This window comes from Mustela putorius, unplaced genomic scaffold (assembly GCF_011764305.1).
Source record: "Mustela putorius furo isolate JIRA1106 unplaced genomic scaffold, ASM1176430v1.1 tig00000281_pilon_pilon_pilon, whole genome shotgun sequence".
Lineage (NCBI taxonomy): Eukaryota > Metazoa > Chordata > Mammalia > Carnivora > Mustelidae > Mustela > Mustela putorius.
Genome location: NW_025421343.1, coordinates 11472113 through 11489616, shown reverse-complemented (window position 1 = coordinate 11489616; position 17504 = coordinate 11472113).

Genomic DNA, 17504 nt, shown 5'->3' with positions numbered 1-17504 from the left:
AGGACACTGGGAGAAGGAGAGGAGAAGTGAGTTGGGGGGATATTGGAGGGGGAGATGAACCATGAGAGATTGTGGACTCTGAGAAACAAACTGAGGGTTTTTTGCGGGGGGAGGATGGGAGCGCTGGGTGCATAAACAATGGTGCATTAACAGTGAATCTTGGAGGAATGAAAAAAATAAAATGTTTTAAAAAAGAAGTATTTAGAAGTTTACCATCTTTTATAATGCTTCAAAGTAAGTAAAAGAGTAACTTTTTTCCTCAAATAATTAAAGAATACAGCCATAATAATATTCTGATTTGAGTCAGGCATACTTTTTCCTGTCACATTTTGGTAACTTTTTCATCTGATGCCCCTATTGGTCCTCCAGGTATTTACTCTTTAAGCTTTCAAAGCAGTCAGCTGTATGATAGAGAATTGTAAGCCTGGCTTTAGTCTTCTCTGCATCACTTTCTAATAACTAAGATTTTTTTCATGTCTTTCACAGTGTTAAGGGAACAATGTATTGATTAAGAATATTATGTCTTACAGGTTTTTTGTTTTTGTTTTTGTTTTTGAATTCATGGATAAAGGTAAAAGACTTAAGAGTTCGAATATGGGAATGGTAAGGATTCTTAATTATAATATCCATGAGGCATCCTCGGGGAAAATAAAACAAAGCAAACTTGATGTTGAAATTTAATATTGATGGCTGAGAAGTGGATAGAGAAGCTGAATAAAAAGGACTTGTGATGAGCAGTGAATTCAAAACCAAATGTAATTAACAAATTCGGATGAATGGAATGTTTGAGAAGAAATGTAAATTTGTTAGTTTCCTTGTTTTTCTAGTGATTTTTAAATCTATTTTATACTGGTAATTAAGATTTTAGATACATTAATCTAAGTTACAATGGGAGAAATAAAAAATATATAAATGAATTGATTGTTAGAAAAATGAAGGAGTAGTGGTAAGAAAAGTAATTGTTTCCTTTCTCATACTGCACTGAAGGGATAGGCACACATCTTTGCTTCTCCCTGTTCCCATATTCAGGTAAGGAAACTAACCAAGTTAATATCCAGGCAAATAGCAAGTGCAGTTTTACTATTAAAACTCAAGTCTTCCCTAATTTCCTGTTCATGTTCTAAAGTCCTCCAATCTCTGTTTTAGGAGTTTCCATATTAAATAGTTTATCCAATAAATCAATGTTTCCCATTCTCTACAGCATATTTATGAGAGTCTATCACTGATTCATAATTATAATCAAGGTAAATTAAGTAAAACTAACTTGAATCATATGGTGTTTAATATGCTTGGAAAATTAAAATAATCAATGACATTGAAGCAATAACAATACAACAGCATAGAAAGTATTTGACTACATTTCTACTTACTGAAAGTTCAAAGTAAATGGATTGAGAAGTACATTATCATTACTTGAGGTGAATTGTTCTGAATTTATGTGGTGTATTTTCCATGTTCTCAAACAACTTTCATACTTATAATCTCCAAGTCAAACAGCAATTGTAGGCAGAAAAAACCTACTCTTTAGCTTCCTCACTCTGGTTTTAGACTCTTGGCATTTTTTTTTTCCAAAATTAGGAAGCTGATAATCATCCTCTTGTCATGAGTCTGATTAAGGCTGTGTTGACAAAGACTTATTGACAAAGAGGCCCTTCCTCAGGAGTCTAAATAATCTCCCACTACAATAGGAAAAAAAAACAATCATAAGAATCCATTCATCTATTCCAACAATCAGTCAAACATTTTGCATCATATAGACAGAGCCAACCTCATCCTGATGTTAGGATCATTCTAACTTACTATGTATGTTAATATCCTTTATATCATTCTTCCCTGACTCTTGCTAATCTGATCTGGATATACTAACATTCATGGTGACCATTCTGCTGCTAGTATTTAAATTGAAAAGCAGAAGTTAAAATACTTTAAAAGAAAACCGTTTAAAGGAGAAATTAAACTCATTTTCTCAAAAATATTAGCTAATATGCTAAAAGAATTCTAATGCAAAAAAAATGTTTCAAAGTCAACCAGAAAACTACAGAGACATGAGATGAGACCCGTACAAACTACGTACTATTAGCCTACACCCAAAATAAACAAGTGAAAAGGATCTTAGAATATTTGTTTCTTCTCATCCAGGTATAGCCCATCTCTCTGCACGTGTTAGATTCAAGTCGTTCAGTTCAGAAATGAAATACCACACTATTCTCAGCTTCTTCATATTTGTTGTTGCCCATTTCTCAGAATCTCCATGGCTTTTTACAAAGAATGTCTCCCTAGATCTTGAAACTAGAATTACAGAATGGCATGTCAATCCTGGTCTATCTTCTTAGCAAAGTGGCAGGGTTGATTCTACCTTTCCCTTTGCTCTTTTCAACTCCTTGCACTTTAAGCAATTTAAAAACTTAAAACTCAAGTTTAAATTTTAAAACTTAAAACAATTAAGTGGGGTAACAGCCACCAACTCCCCAATTTCCACTGAACACAGCGCTGTAAATATCTGAAAGGGATCTGGGCAGTATGAGAGAATGGCTGCTTCAGACACTGGAAGTGTGGTGATACCCGGATGGCCTGCCACTTGCATGGATGAGTTCACGGGAGGCTGGCATCCAGGGAGAAGAAAATAAAAGTTGCTTTTTATTATCAGGAGAAGGGGGCATTCTGAAAGGTTAATAATTACTAGTGGCCAGCGCCAGGCAAGGAATTTGTGCAATCAGGTGCAAAATAAAAATGCCAGAACCCTTTTTCAAAATGGAAAAAAAAAAAAGTACTTTCTTTCTTGACCTTTCGCGGCGTTTTGTACTTGCTATTTAATTCTTGCACACCCTCAGGCACAGGGATATTTGTGCCAAGTGCCGACCCTCACAAGCATGCCAGGTCCTACCCTCTGGATAAGTGGGTGCTCAGAACATGCACTGACCCTATCAAGAACCCACCTGTGCCGGGAGATGCGCCTGGTGTTGGACAGAGCCAGGAAGCAGGCAGGTGAGAATCGACTGTCCCATTGGACTAAATTAAAGGATGAAATTATGAATAATTCCAAACCAACAGTCAGAAAGCATCAAACCCGGAGCATGGCCTTTCCTCTGTGACAATGGTCTCACTTGATGAGACCAACCCTGCTGATGATATTTATTAGCAAATATGTAATTCCAAACAATGTACATTTTCTACTATCATAACTTAATTTATACTTATTTGTACTTATTGTAGCAGTTTATACTTGTTTGATATTTTTGTTCTCATGAAATGGCCCATGTATCCATCCTTGACCATTGCTTATCCAACACTTAATTTGTCACAATTAAGTTCTGGAAATAGTCTGGACATAATCTGCTTACAAACTCTATAGTTGAGTATATAAAGATACAATATATGTGCAGATAATGCTATCTAAATATTCTTATACAAACATATGCAAGAATATACATTAATGTATATTTTAATGTGTATATTTGTATCAATGGCATATATCCCTATAAAATATAGAGGCACACATACACACAGATCCACATTCTATGTAATTTTACCACATGTGTTTTGTATGTTTATTTCTACTGCGATACTCCCTTTAAATGTTTTATTATATTTTTAAATACTATCTCTTTCTATATGCCAACTTTAAAGAAATAATGTTTTATTTCCTGTTCTGAAGCAGTGAAAGTAATGCCTCAGAAACTTTTCTATATAAATCAAACACCTTCCTTCCGTGTTTTCCTTAGTATCTTATTTAAATGCCTACTCTCCCCCTCACCCTCAACTATGTCTCCCCTTCTTCCTCCTTTATGGTGAAGTTAAGATCTTCCTTTGTACTACATGCCTCTCCCAACACCCAAATCATGAATGAATCTTAAATAACAGAAGGGGTTTTTGCCCACTCTGAGTGGGTTCTGATAATAATTTTTCTGATAATAACTCCACTCTATATCCAAAGAGTAGCAAAATAGCCTTAGCACCTGAGGTCGAGTTCAAGAAAAAGTTGTTTAAGTGCATAAATCATTTCAGTATTCACGACGCTTAACCAGGCATCCTACTTCGCTTTCCTTCTTCTCATAGAGAAGAAGAAAACTCTTCGTGGAGTTAGTTCATTAAATAGATCTCTAAAATCTATTGATCTAATTCTTGCAAGGTACTTATATTAGTCAATCAATTCAGAATGGACAGTCATTTATTAATTAATTCATTTATTGTTTTATTCTCTATTTATCTCTACCTTATGTCACTGGAATAGTTTATGGAAATGCATTCTTCTCCTCCTATTATTTTATTCTTCTCTCATTCTGAAGACACACTGGGACATCTGTTTTAAACCTTCTTTTAGCCAAAATTTCTATCTCATTCCTGCCTTGATTTTCTTATCTCCTCCCAGCAACTTGCTTCTTGTTGCAAAGCTGCCAGACATAAATTTTAAGCTTCCTATTTGTTTACTTTAAATATGGAAAATTAATTGAAAATATCATTCTTATTACACTAATTGCAAACTAATTTAAGTTAGTTTAACCCATGTGTAAAATGGCAATAACACTTAAATGTGCAACCTGGTAGTTAAACAAGACTTGTGGAGATTGATTATATATAGTCCTCCTTGACTGGCCTAGGACAGCACTTTACTTATTTATTTTTTCATGGAACTTGGACCCAGACACAACTTCTTATTTTAAGAGTATTCTTTTTCTGCTTATAAAATTTCTTAAACCTATATATAAGCCAAATGTGTAAGATCTCTCTTGTTATACCAATAATTTCTCTCCCCTGCTGTATCCGGTATTACTTCCAGTTCCTTAGTAGGGAGTTTTAAAACATTTTATGTTCTTGTCTCCCTTATTCATAACAGGACAACACATACTACTGATAAGGTTCTGAACCTTGCTCAGAAACCTGGTTCTGAACTGTCACTAGATCTAGTCACAATTACAACAAAAATGAGTTCCAGATTTGTCCCTTCATAGTATCCCCACTGTACTGAGTAGGTCAGACCCTCTTTATTTACCAGTTAGAATATTTTCTTAGACTTCTAACCTATGTTTGGGTTCCCCCTTTACCTTTGTAGGGCAACAGTCATTCAGGGCTGGGCAGTCAATCACCTCTTCTAAGTCACTGCTCCTGAAGAATTTAAAGACTGATCTTAGCATTGCCTTTCAGAGTCTCCACAGTGATCACACAAATACTCTATCATTCCTCTCCCCTTACCCCCACAATATTTTCCATGATTTTTTTTTAATTCCTTAACAATCTTGACTGTTTGCCAGTGGATGCTCTCTAGCACCCCCATACTTAGGTAATTCTGCCCTTTAAGGAATTTGTTGATGACTGCATTTTACTAACCCTAGCAAGCACCAGGTACCATCAGCTGTTTTACATCAAACATCTTTCTTCTTTGAAGTAATTCTGCTCAGTGTTAGTTTTCTTTTTCTTAATGATCAACTGACACATAATGAAGATAGGATCCGTACTCCGAATTTTTGGACTCAAAAGTCTATGCTTTTAAAGTTAATGGTTGTATTTAGATATGTCAAGGAAAACATTTACCTTTCTACATTTTAAAGGCATTTGCATAGCTTTAATTTTAGGTATACTTACTTTCAAATTTGTTCATCAATGGCTTATTGGTTGGTTCTAGATGCTGCTGCTCATGTGGTCCTTATACACAGATTTCTCCTTCCCAACTTTCGGAGGATTTCCTGGATGATATCTGTCCTGTATCCTGTTTTTAACCATCACTTTCACCTAGAACATCATCTTCACTTAAGCACCTGCAACTCTTCACATAACAATCAGTGGCATTTCTATGGACACCAATATGTTGCCTACATCCTTGAAGGTGTTTTTCTAGAAACAAATTCCTCCAACACGGTCACTTTCTACCACCTTCTTTGCCTTAACTAGAGATCTATAGTGACCAGATGATAAGCATACAAGGCATTAGCTCTTCCAGCATATAATGTTGGGGGAGGGTGGGGAAGAGGACAGCCCAGCCCATCCCATCAGAGGAGAATTTTATCACTAGTGCTACCAGAATTTGATGATAATTAAACAACAAAAACAAGGCCGTTTTTAGTTAGTTTTATTATTGTTTTTAAATTCTTTGACAAGGTATCTCTTCCTTGCCTCTTACCCAAGGTGAAACTTCACCTACCATCTTCCTCAGTAAGGCTGAGTCAGATTGACTATAATACTTGACTTGTTAAAAAATATGTTTTTTAATCATTTTCTTTTCATCCTGGCAGTAAGGGAAGGGCAGCCCAATCTATGGCACCGGACACTGGACAAATTAAATTGACAATTGTTTATTCATCATTTTCACAGTCTGGGGGAGAAGGACACCGAATGCTATTGAGGGACACATCAGGCTCTTGGAGGTGCCCCCCCCACCCCACCATTTCTCATGGAGGATGTAATTATCTAGTCTGGATGAGTCCACAGGTTCACAGGAAACTGAAACCTGCTCCTTAGGAGTAATCAAGGACTGTACTTGGTCCCTTTGATAAAGAGCTTATTTGGCTGGAGACCTTATCCATGAGAGCAGAGTGGAGAAGGAAACTTCTGGTTAGAACATTCAAAGCCCTCTTGATTTTATCAGATATAAACTGAGCTTTAATTTTAGCACTTACATTGCAGTGAGGTATCAAATGTTTTCTGAAGCTTAAATCCTGGGGAAGCTGCGTTCCAGTTAAACAATATCTGAGTAACAAGTAAAAGTTATATCTTCTATTAATGTTATTATAATGGGAAGTTTATTAATTTATGGGAATTAACCTATTTTTATCAAAACAATAAATATTACACTCATGGTTTCATTTAACTGTTACCTAAAAAATAAGTATCAGGGCGCCTGGGTGGCTCTGTGGGTTAAAAGCCTCTGCCTTCAGCTCAGGTCATGATCCCGGGGTTCTGGGATCTGGCCCCGCATCAGGCTCTCTACTCGGGCAGGGAGTCTGCTTCCCCTCTCTCTCTCTGCCTGCTTCTCTGCCTACTTGTGATCTCTGTCAAATAAATAAATAAAATCTTTAAAAAATGATTAAAAAAAATCTTAACAGGAAAGAAACCAATCACTGTGAGTAATGTTGATGAACAGAGTGGTAATCAATATTGTGTAAAACAAGATCCCATTTCCCCTATGTGTTTACAAACAATTAGACAATGACAGTAAAACAAACTAGTTTAAACCAAGTATGATGGCTATATAAGAGCTTTGAAAAAATTACTATGGGATGCTAAATAGAAACGACTAATTCTGCTTCATATGAGAACACAAATCCTTCAAACTGTTTAGGTTTATCTCCGCCAAGTATTGGGTAATATTGGAAACCTTATATTTACCTTCTTTGCTTTTGTTGATTAAAGGTCAGTGAGGACTAAGGGTCTCCTTTTGCATGTATCATTTTTATCATATTGCCTTGTATCTCCTCTGGTACTGAAATTTTTTAAATGCAAGGAGGGCATGTTTCACATTTCAACTCCCGATTCCTAACACAGTGACTGCCATTCCCTCCATAAACGTTATAAGTTATATTTATGCATGATGAATAAATATTAAAAAATAGATGAATGAATGGCTAAATCCAATATTGTGCTGTTCCATTATGTTTTAAAGATGTATCTTAGAAAATGTTATCTTCATTTCAATGTTCAGCAAACCAGATTTTATCATAACATAATATATACAACACTATAATAACACAATAACACATGGAGAAAAGATAGTCTAAATAAAGTCTAAAGACTGTCTATAAACCTCATCGGTTTTCTAACTCAGTCCATAGACTTTCAAGGAGGAATGCCAGAGTGGACTGGCTCAGTTATAATCTGAATATATTATTTTCAATTGGGACATAAATTTGTATGAAGACATAATGTCTTCTCTTTGTGAAATACTATATATCAGAGGGCATTTGGGGAGCTCTCTTGAAGTGGATACCAAAGCAATTAAGTATGTCTAGAAGATTTTCCTCTTGTCTTCTCATTCTTCTTTCTTGAAAACTTGCTTCTTACATTCTGGTCTCGTAAACTTAATACATCTCAAAAATACATGTCATTAAATAGTATGCATAACTACATACAAGTTATGATTTGATTTTCCACATATTTGGGTTTGTTTTTGGCTGTCAATGAATTTCGGTAATTTTCCAATTTTATTTTGTTTTCAACTTATATAATGCAAAAGCAATTCATGCACATACAGGCAAAAATCAAAAAATGATAAATTGTATAAAACCAACATACCTCCCGACCTGATTGTCTTTTACCATCCCCATTGACAACTACTGGTAATGGTTTTTCATTTTGTTACTATAAAATCCTTGAATGTGAGAGAAAAAGTTTCTATTGTTTTAAGCCGCCCACATTATGGCATATTGCTACAGCAGCTGAAACTAATACAGATTTTGGTACTGGGAAATAACATCTTTTTGCAAAAAATACATCAAATAGTATAAATGGTTTGGAAATTGAGTAATCAAAAGAGACACAGATTTTTGAAGTACACATTATAAAGAGCCTAGATTAAAATTGAAGAGACTGTTGATGAAAATAGGGACATTACATTTGATGGTAGTGAGGGAAGTGATGGAAATGAGGAGCATGCTATTGGAAACTGGAGGAATCCTTATCATGACAGGCCAAGAACTTGGCTGCACTGTGTTCAGTTACGTGGAAAATAGAACTTGGAAGCAACGGGCAAGAAACTACAGGACAGGATCACCTAGAGTTTGCAAAATTCGGGAAGAGAAAGCAGATGAAGACTATGCCTAGGAGTGTAGAACCCATTCTCCTTGTTTACAGTAATTCTACCCAGGGTGATCACTCAGGAAATGGAGCCATTTTCTTCCTTTCCAGTTGAATTTGCCCAACAAAGAAAATTAGGAGCAACTAAATTAAAACATCCTGGAGACAGTATGCAAATAAAATAATCTGTTTCTATAAAAAAAATATAATGTATTTTTATAGAAACAGATTATTTTATAATAAAACAGATTATCTTATAATAAAAATACACATAATGTATTTTTATAGAAACAGATTATTTTATAATAAAACAGATTATCTTATAATAAAAATACATATAATGTATTTTTATAGAAACAGATTATTTTATTTGCATACTGTCTCCAGGATGTTTTAATTTAGTTGCCCCTAATTTTCTTTGTTGGGCAAATTCAACTGGAAAGGAAGAAAATGTCTCTGCCTTCAGCTAGGGTCATGATCTCAGAGTCCTGGGATCGAGCCCCTCATCGGGCTCTCTGCTCAGTGGGGAGCCTGCTTCCTCCTCTCTCTCTGCTTGCTTCTCTGCCTACATGTAATGTCTGTCTGTCAAATAAATAAACAAAATCTTAAAAAAAATACATTATATGTTTATTAAAAAATTTAAAAATTAAATTAAAAAATAAAAAATAATAAAAAATAAAAATGAATGCCATTTCACACACACACACACACAAAAATAATAATCTGTTTCTGTGGAGGCAGAAAAGAAAGAGCTAGACATTCTTATCTTCTTTCTCTGTCACATGAACCCGGAGAGAACATCAATAACAATAGGACAGAAATTATATTGGAAAGAAATATTTGACAACGAATAATAAAAAAAAGAAGACGACTTGCAATAACACATACATAAAAGTAAAAGATGGCTAAAGGAAGAAGTAAAAAAAGTACCACTTCACAGGAAAGAAAACTCACAATAATATTACTGCCATGGAGCAAAATAAAAACTGTGGCCAAATATTTCAGCATGAATTATAAACAAAAGTGCAGGTAAAAATAATGCAATATATAAAATATTGAAGTTCCCAAAAGAAAAAAATAAAATAATGGAAAAGGGCTAACATTTAAAGATATTGATACTTCAAAACTCAGCTAAATTTTGCCTCCTAAAGGATGGCATTCATGATTCCCTTGTTCCCAGGTTTTTAAGATGTTTTCTCATCATTTGACACACATTTTCTTAATCAAATATGAAGTTGTTTCATTACATATATATGTCTCTGTCATTAAGCTACAAAATTATTCTGGGTAAGGGACTGTTTTTATTCCTTTTTAAAAAAAATATGTTATTACTATTGTTGTTGCTCTCATTTTTGGATTCCTGGTGTCCAGGCACATGTAAGAATTTGGTACAACATCTGCAAAATAAATAATAGATTGGACATATGAATTAATTAAACTAAAATTTCAGAACAGTAATAAACTAGCTTAATATACTAGAGTAATTATGAACATCTGAAATAATGTATGTAAAAGGAAATAATAAAAGTGCTATAGAGTGGAAAATTAGTATTCCTCTCCAATGCTGAGGTTCAGTTATCTCTATAAATGTAAATATTACCCTGCTATGTTGATAGTTTAGAAAAAACATTCTGGCAGTATTTGTGTAAAAATCCTAAAATTGTATCCAAGCAGCAGTTACCAGCATACTTGTTTACTGAAGTAGATGGAACTTAGAAACCTTCTAGGCCAAATCAGCAGCTTGGCAAACCAACCCTGGCTTGTTTGGAAGATAGGTGTTCTAAGGTCACCAAAATGTAAACCACCCACACAACACTCACCAATTTTGTGTTAAAAAAAAAAAATCATGAACCACTTGCAGGCCAGTAATTTGTGCAGTTATTAAAGATCTTTTAGATTTCATTTTAACAGGTGATGTTATGCTATTTGCTCATTGAGTTTGAGTAACTCAAAAGTAATTAGAAAAAAATAATTAGATAAACGTGAAAAATCAAGAACTGGATTTTCAAAATGAGGCAGCTGAAGTAAGTGAGGACATCTTAAAATCAATATGAAAGGTCATTTGGAACTCCTAACATACAATCAGAGCTTATCATATGTCATTACTAACACTTAACTTTTTAATTTCCACCCCAGAAATGAGTTACAGTGCAACAGATATATTATCCCTCCTTAAAATATATCTGCATCTGTAATATTCCTGAAATAATTAAGTCATACAATTTAACCATGCCTTTCTGTTACTTTCTGCAAGCAATCATTTGTATATTTTAAAATAATTGCCATCATAGAGCACCTGGGTGGCTCAATGGGCTTAACAACTGACTCTTGGTTACAGCTCAGGTCCGGATCTCAGGGTTGAGGGATCCAACCCCATGTGGGACTCTATGATCAGCATGGAGCCTATTTGAGTCTATTTGAGATTCTTTCCCTCCCTCTCCCCCTGCCGCTCCCCACCACACACACACACACACACACACACACACACACACACACACATTCTCCCCTCCTCCCGACTCTCCGTTTCTCTCTCTAAAGTAAATAAATAAATAAGTAAAATCTAAAGTAACAACCAACATGGTTTGGATTCTCATGTTTGAGCCATTTTCAACACCCTATCATAAAACAACAGATTTTCCAGAACATTGGACAAATGAGTCATCAGCACACAAATATGTGGAAAGATGCAAACTATTTTTTACCTTAGTATAAGAGAAAACCGAATCGATTTTTCGATGGCATGCACCACTACTGAAAGTCGGGTGAATGCAGAAAGTCAACTTCAGATTATATGTGCTCATCATGAGTCCTCTGTCCCTGACTAAGAAGGTCGATTTAACTATTTGAAGTGAATTACTTAGTATCTAAAAAGTCAGTAATCAATTCCAAATGACCTAGAAATCCATCAGAAATCCATTTTTAACGAATGCTATAATATGGCCAAATTATTAAAAACTGAGAAAGAGACAGAGAGAGAATGAGAAAGAGAGAAAAAGAATGTGTGTATGTGTGCAAGTGTGCATGTGTGTGTGTTTTGAGGAGGGTGTAGGCTGTCAAAATTTTGGCAGAACTTTCCCAGTACTCATTTCCCAGTCAGAAAGTACTATTGAACAACAATTTTTATTTCCAGGTGAAATCAATTAAACTTAATTTTGTTTTGAACATCTTTTTTTATCTTAATTATGTGAGCTCCTCTGAGATCATCACTCTATAAATTTTGGTTTATATATTCAGATTACAGTATCTCTTCATCTGCTATTTATTCATTTTTACGTCCATAGCTTAAATGCTCCTAAACATAAGCTCTCAGGTCTTACTTAATATTTGGGATTCCTTCCTTTGCATTCCTTTCCTAAAATTACATATATAGGGCTGCCTGAGTGGCTCAGTCAGTTAAGCACCCAACTCCTGGTTTTGGCTCAAGTCATGATCTCTGGGTGATGAGACTGAGCCCCATGTTGGGCTTCATGTCCAATGTAGAGTCTGCTTGAAATTCTCTCCCTCTGCTCCTCCCCCCATTCACACACACTCTCTCAAGTAAATAGATATTTAAAAAAATACAAATAAAGACAGGTAGGCAGGTAGACAGGTCAGTAGAGAAATTAATCGAATTTATCCACAAAAATGTTAGTCTTATCATCTCAGTTTCTATTTGGTCATTTCCTTATATCTCCATATGAATATATCTCTTGATCTAATTAATTGTTCTACGTATTTTATCTTTTCTGAATTAATTTGGCTTATTACCACCCTGCTATTTGCTAAATATGCAAGTAGAAAATATTGAAAAGCACAAGCATTTTCTCTGCAGTCAGAGTTCACTGTGGAGTGGAGGAAGCAATCGCAAGTCCAGATAAAGTGTTTTTCATCTTTCTTCATTTTATTCTTATTTTCCTAGCCCAAATCTCTTCTGTCTATTCTTGATTGTCCACCCCCACATTTAATATATTTTCTTCCTACCCCAAAACTTTATTCCACTGGCAGTACCATTGAATGGCAAATCATATGCTGCTGTTTGCTGACTCTTTCACATTAACATAACTGAGCTATTTCACCTTTTTTTTTTTTTTAAAGATTTTATTTATTTATTTGCCAGAGAGAGAGAGAGAGAGAGAGAGCACAGGCAGGCAGAGTGGCAGCAGAGGCAGAGGGAAAAAGAGGCTCCCCGCCAAGCAAGGAGCCCAATGTGGGACTCGATCCCAAGACGCTGGGATCATGACCTGAGCAAAAGCAGCCGCTTAACCAACTGAGCCACCCAGGCATCCCGCTATTTCACCTTCTCATCTTCATTACCCTGGTCAGTCATCTGGCACCAAGTTAATATTTAGAGATTCCTTCTCCAACTTGATTGTAAGGGCAGAGGTTGTGCCTTATAATTTCTAACAGATGACAGAACATGAAACATATGACAACTGTTCAGAAATGAACTTCCACAGAATGTAACAATTTTAATCTAATAAATAAATAAAGGAATGAGCAAACAATAGATGAATACTACAGACCTCTGCTACTCAAAAAGTGGTCCATGGACTTTAACCAGGCCCTGGTTCAGACTTACTGACTCTTAATCTACATTTGAACAAAATCCTCTATTGATTTGTCTATCACAGTTTAAGAAATACTTTAAGAAGCCATGCTGTGATGAATGGATTCATTTAATCCACTACCAACAAGTCATGCAGGTGTTCCAGATAAGTAATGATTTCCTGAAGATGGGATACAGTTGGTTAGAGAGGAGGAAGTCGAGGAGGGGAAGGAGAGGGGAAAAGAGAAGTCCAGCTGTCCCAAAGTTGTCTCTCTTTATTAAGCTGAGTTGGGTTCATTTCCAAATGAGTCAGACAAGGAGAATCAATCAAGAAGTTTTTCAGTCTATTTAGTCTTAGAATGACCATCGCTTGTGTCCTTGATCTCTTAATTATCAATTATTGAAATTATTGAAATGAATTATTTAATTATTATTATTGAAATGAAACATGTAGAAATGTCATGTTTATTTTCTTTTTATTTTTTTCAATTTTTCTTTCCAGATTACAGGTATTTTATTTTGTTATTATTATTTATATTTTTGGATGGAATGGCATTTAATTCTTTTTTTTTTTTTGATGTAGTGTTCCATGATTCATTGTTTGCATGTAACACCCAGTGCTCCATACAATCCGTGCCCTCCTTAATACCCAGCACCAGGTTCAACCATCCTCCCACCCCCCTCTCATTAAATAGTAATGAGATTGAAAGAGTGATCAAAAAACTCCGAAAAAACAAGAGTCCAGGGCCTGAAGAATTCCTTGGGGAATTTACCAACCAGTCATTTCTTTTTCTACTCTCTTACTCTTTCTTACTCTCTTACGCCACAGTGAACACCCAAGGGAAAACTCTTCCAGGCCAACCACCTGAGATCTATTACTCTGACAAGTAGAAATGATAAATTCTTTCCCTCTGCTTTTTAAAAAAAAAAAATGTATTTTTATTTATTTTAGAGAAAGAAAGAGAGAGTGGGCGGGGAGGCCAGAGGGGGAGGAAGAGAGAGAATCTCAAGCCAACTCCATGCTGAGCATGGAACCTGACTCAGGGCTGGATCCCCGACCCTGAGATCAAGACCTGAGCTGAAACCAAAAGTTGGCTACCCAAAGGACTGTATCACCCAGATGCCTCCCCCACTCTAGACATTTTTGTATTATTATGATTTTTAGAGTTCAGTGATGTTGGAAATATGACATTTGTGAATTGACAGTCCAAAGTGGAAAGTAAGAATATTTAGCTGGTAAAATCATATATGTCCCAGCTGAAATCTGAAGGAGAGCATTTCACAATGACATTTTTTTTTTTTTTACCAGTTTCTTTCAACATAGTTTATTCCAGAATTACAATGATATTTTTTAGGCACAATCTGTCCAAGTGAAACCTGGAGATTTTGTGTTAAGTCAGTTCTTGGCACTCTAGGGCCATTCTGTTCCAGCTCTCAGCTTTAAGGCTTCTTGTGATTTTATGTTAGCTTCTTACAGCCTGATGATGACCAAAAATAAGAGAAACAGAGCAAAATAATGATTACTCATGGCAACAAATCTAGACTCATCAAATTACCAGCAATTTTAAATATTTAAAAATTGATGATACCACACATACATGCACACAGTAGCACATACACACATATCTTTCAATATATAGAACAAAGGAACTGTCCTGTATCCACTGCCAATCTTGAAGAATAACAGTATCTATATAGCTATTCTAGAGCCATGATAAGATTTTCATCCAGTAAAGAATGAGTGTCATGCTTCATGACATCAATCTGCTGAGTTACAGCAATTATCTGAAACTTCTAAAGAGTTATTTTTATTCATTTATATATTTTAAATAATAACTAAATGATGTGGTTTATGAAGTCAGCCCTATGAGTAAGTTGAGAAGGCAGTTTCTTGCATTTCAGGATATAACTGATCCTGAAGATAGCCTTGTTTATCCCCAAACAGGCAATATCAACAATCAGTATGAACAACAACAACATTTTGGCAACTTGTAAAGCTCATAAATTCTTAAATTCAGTTGTTGAATTTCTTTCTTCTTAAACATAATAATTTCTTCTTCCTTACATTGTAGTAGCTATTAACTTCAGAAAAATTACTATATAAATTTAAATTATAAGTCATAAATGTCATTCCATTATTTTATTTTTATATAAATGCATGCAGGTAATATAAAATTGTATAATATATAATTTATACATATATAAATGGCTTTACAAATTTCTGGAAGTATATTTCTATATTAAATAGCATTTCATGTTAACAAGTATACATTGCTAAATTATTTTGAATCTGTAAGTATTAATTGTATACCAAGTATATGTTAGGCATTGTACTAGGCATTACAGTGTGATAAAGATAAAATCTCTACACTTAGATTTACACAATTGAGAAGGAGATCAACAATGAAGAGGAAATGCCCTTAAAGTGCATTAAATGCTGTGAAAATGAAAGCACAGAGAATTATGGTATCAAAAAGTGAGACACTGGATATGGATATAGAAGATATGGGGAAGGCTCCTTGGGTGAAGATAATGCCCACGTTTGATCTCAATGCTATCTAAGAGAAGAGAAGCAGGAAGAACATTACATAGTATCTCCAGCAGAAGAAAGAGTATGTGAAGAAGTCTGGGACTTATAATGAAATATGATGTGTAAGGATAATAATAAATTGCTCTACATTATTTTTGAAACTTCAAATCTTCAAAGCATGTATTTCTGGAAGATCAATGTTCTGAACAGGGTTCTGTCTGACACAGACTCCAAGACATGTGTTGATGTGCAAGGAATTTAAGGAAGAGCTCACTGAACTGGGTAAATGTTAAGTCCAGGAAGCAGGAAAGGGAAACTTGCTAGGAAAGGTTCATTTCCTGACAAAGATTCTGGAAAAGTAACTTCAGCCTTATTAGAACATAAGTTATAGTCCAGAGTATGTCCCCAGTAGAGGGAAGGAAGCACTGTCTCCAGCCTCAGCTACCAGTCAGTAACTGGCTAAGGCCACCCTGGGAACTATAAATCCTCTGGCTCTCTGAGCTCTCCACCAGGTGAACAGAGAAGGTTCAGTAGCCCAGGGTAGTTGTCCAGAGAAAGTCTCAGATATAAGCTGTGAAGAAGCACACAGAAACAAATAAAAAGACCTAAAGGAATCACAAAGAATACTGACATGTTCCTTATAGGTGGACACAAATTAAACTTGTCTGAAATGGGATTACATCATGACTAACGGGAAAGCCAGACAACACTGCTCATTTAGAAAAAAAAAAATCTTTATTAAGGTATAATTCATATACCATAAAATTCATATATTTTAAATGTATAATTCAATGACTTTTAGCAGATTTACTGAGTCGTGCAACCTTCCACATAATCCTGGTTTAGAACATTACCATTGTTCCAGGAAAATCCTCATTCCATTTTACAGTTAATCCCCATTCCCACTTTCAGCCCTAGGCAATCATTAATCTACTTTCTCTATAGATTTGCCTTTTCCAGACATTTCTTATAAATAGAATTATAAAATATGTGGTCTTTGGGGCATGGCTTTTTTCAATATTATACTTAACATAATGTGTTCAACTAGTTTTATTGAGCACCCACTTTATGCCAAGCACTAAAAACTAGGCTACTGGGGGCCCAAAAGAGGCACAGATCTTATGGTCTGATAAAGAAAATGGACAGTAACAAAGGAATCATACAAAAATGTGAAAGTTTCATAATGCTCTGGAAACATGCATGGGAGTCAAGGGAAGGCTTCCCTGAGGAAGTAACACCTGACTGACACTGAAGAATAGGAGTTAATTAGGCAAAGAACAAAGTAGTCCAGATAGAAACAGGACATGTCCACCCCAACAAGGGAAGACATTTATTACAAGTGACTGAGAGAATGTTACCTGGTTGGAGTTTTGATAGGGAAGAAAACATGGTGAGAGGTAAGTCTGGAGAGAAAGGCAGGGACCAAATTAGACTGAAATTTATATTAAAGCAGGTTATAGATTTTCATCTGTTTTAGGACCAATAGAAGGAAACTGAAGTGGTTTTGGTTGAGTTGTGGGGGAAGGTAGCTCATACTACAGGTTTTTTGTTTTGTTTTGTTTTCTAGAGACACTCACTCTCGATAAAGGAACAATTTTTTTTTTAATGTTCTCAAAGTACATTCTCTAAACATCTCACTTTACCTGCTTCAGACTTCTACTTCACGACAAATGAAGGCTATTCTAGATGTAAGTGCATTTAACAATTACAGGATAAACATCCACT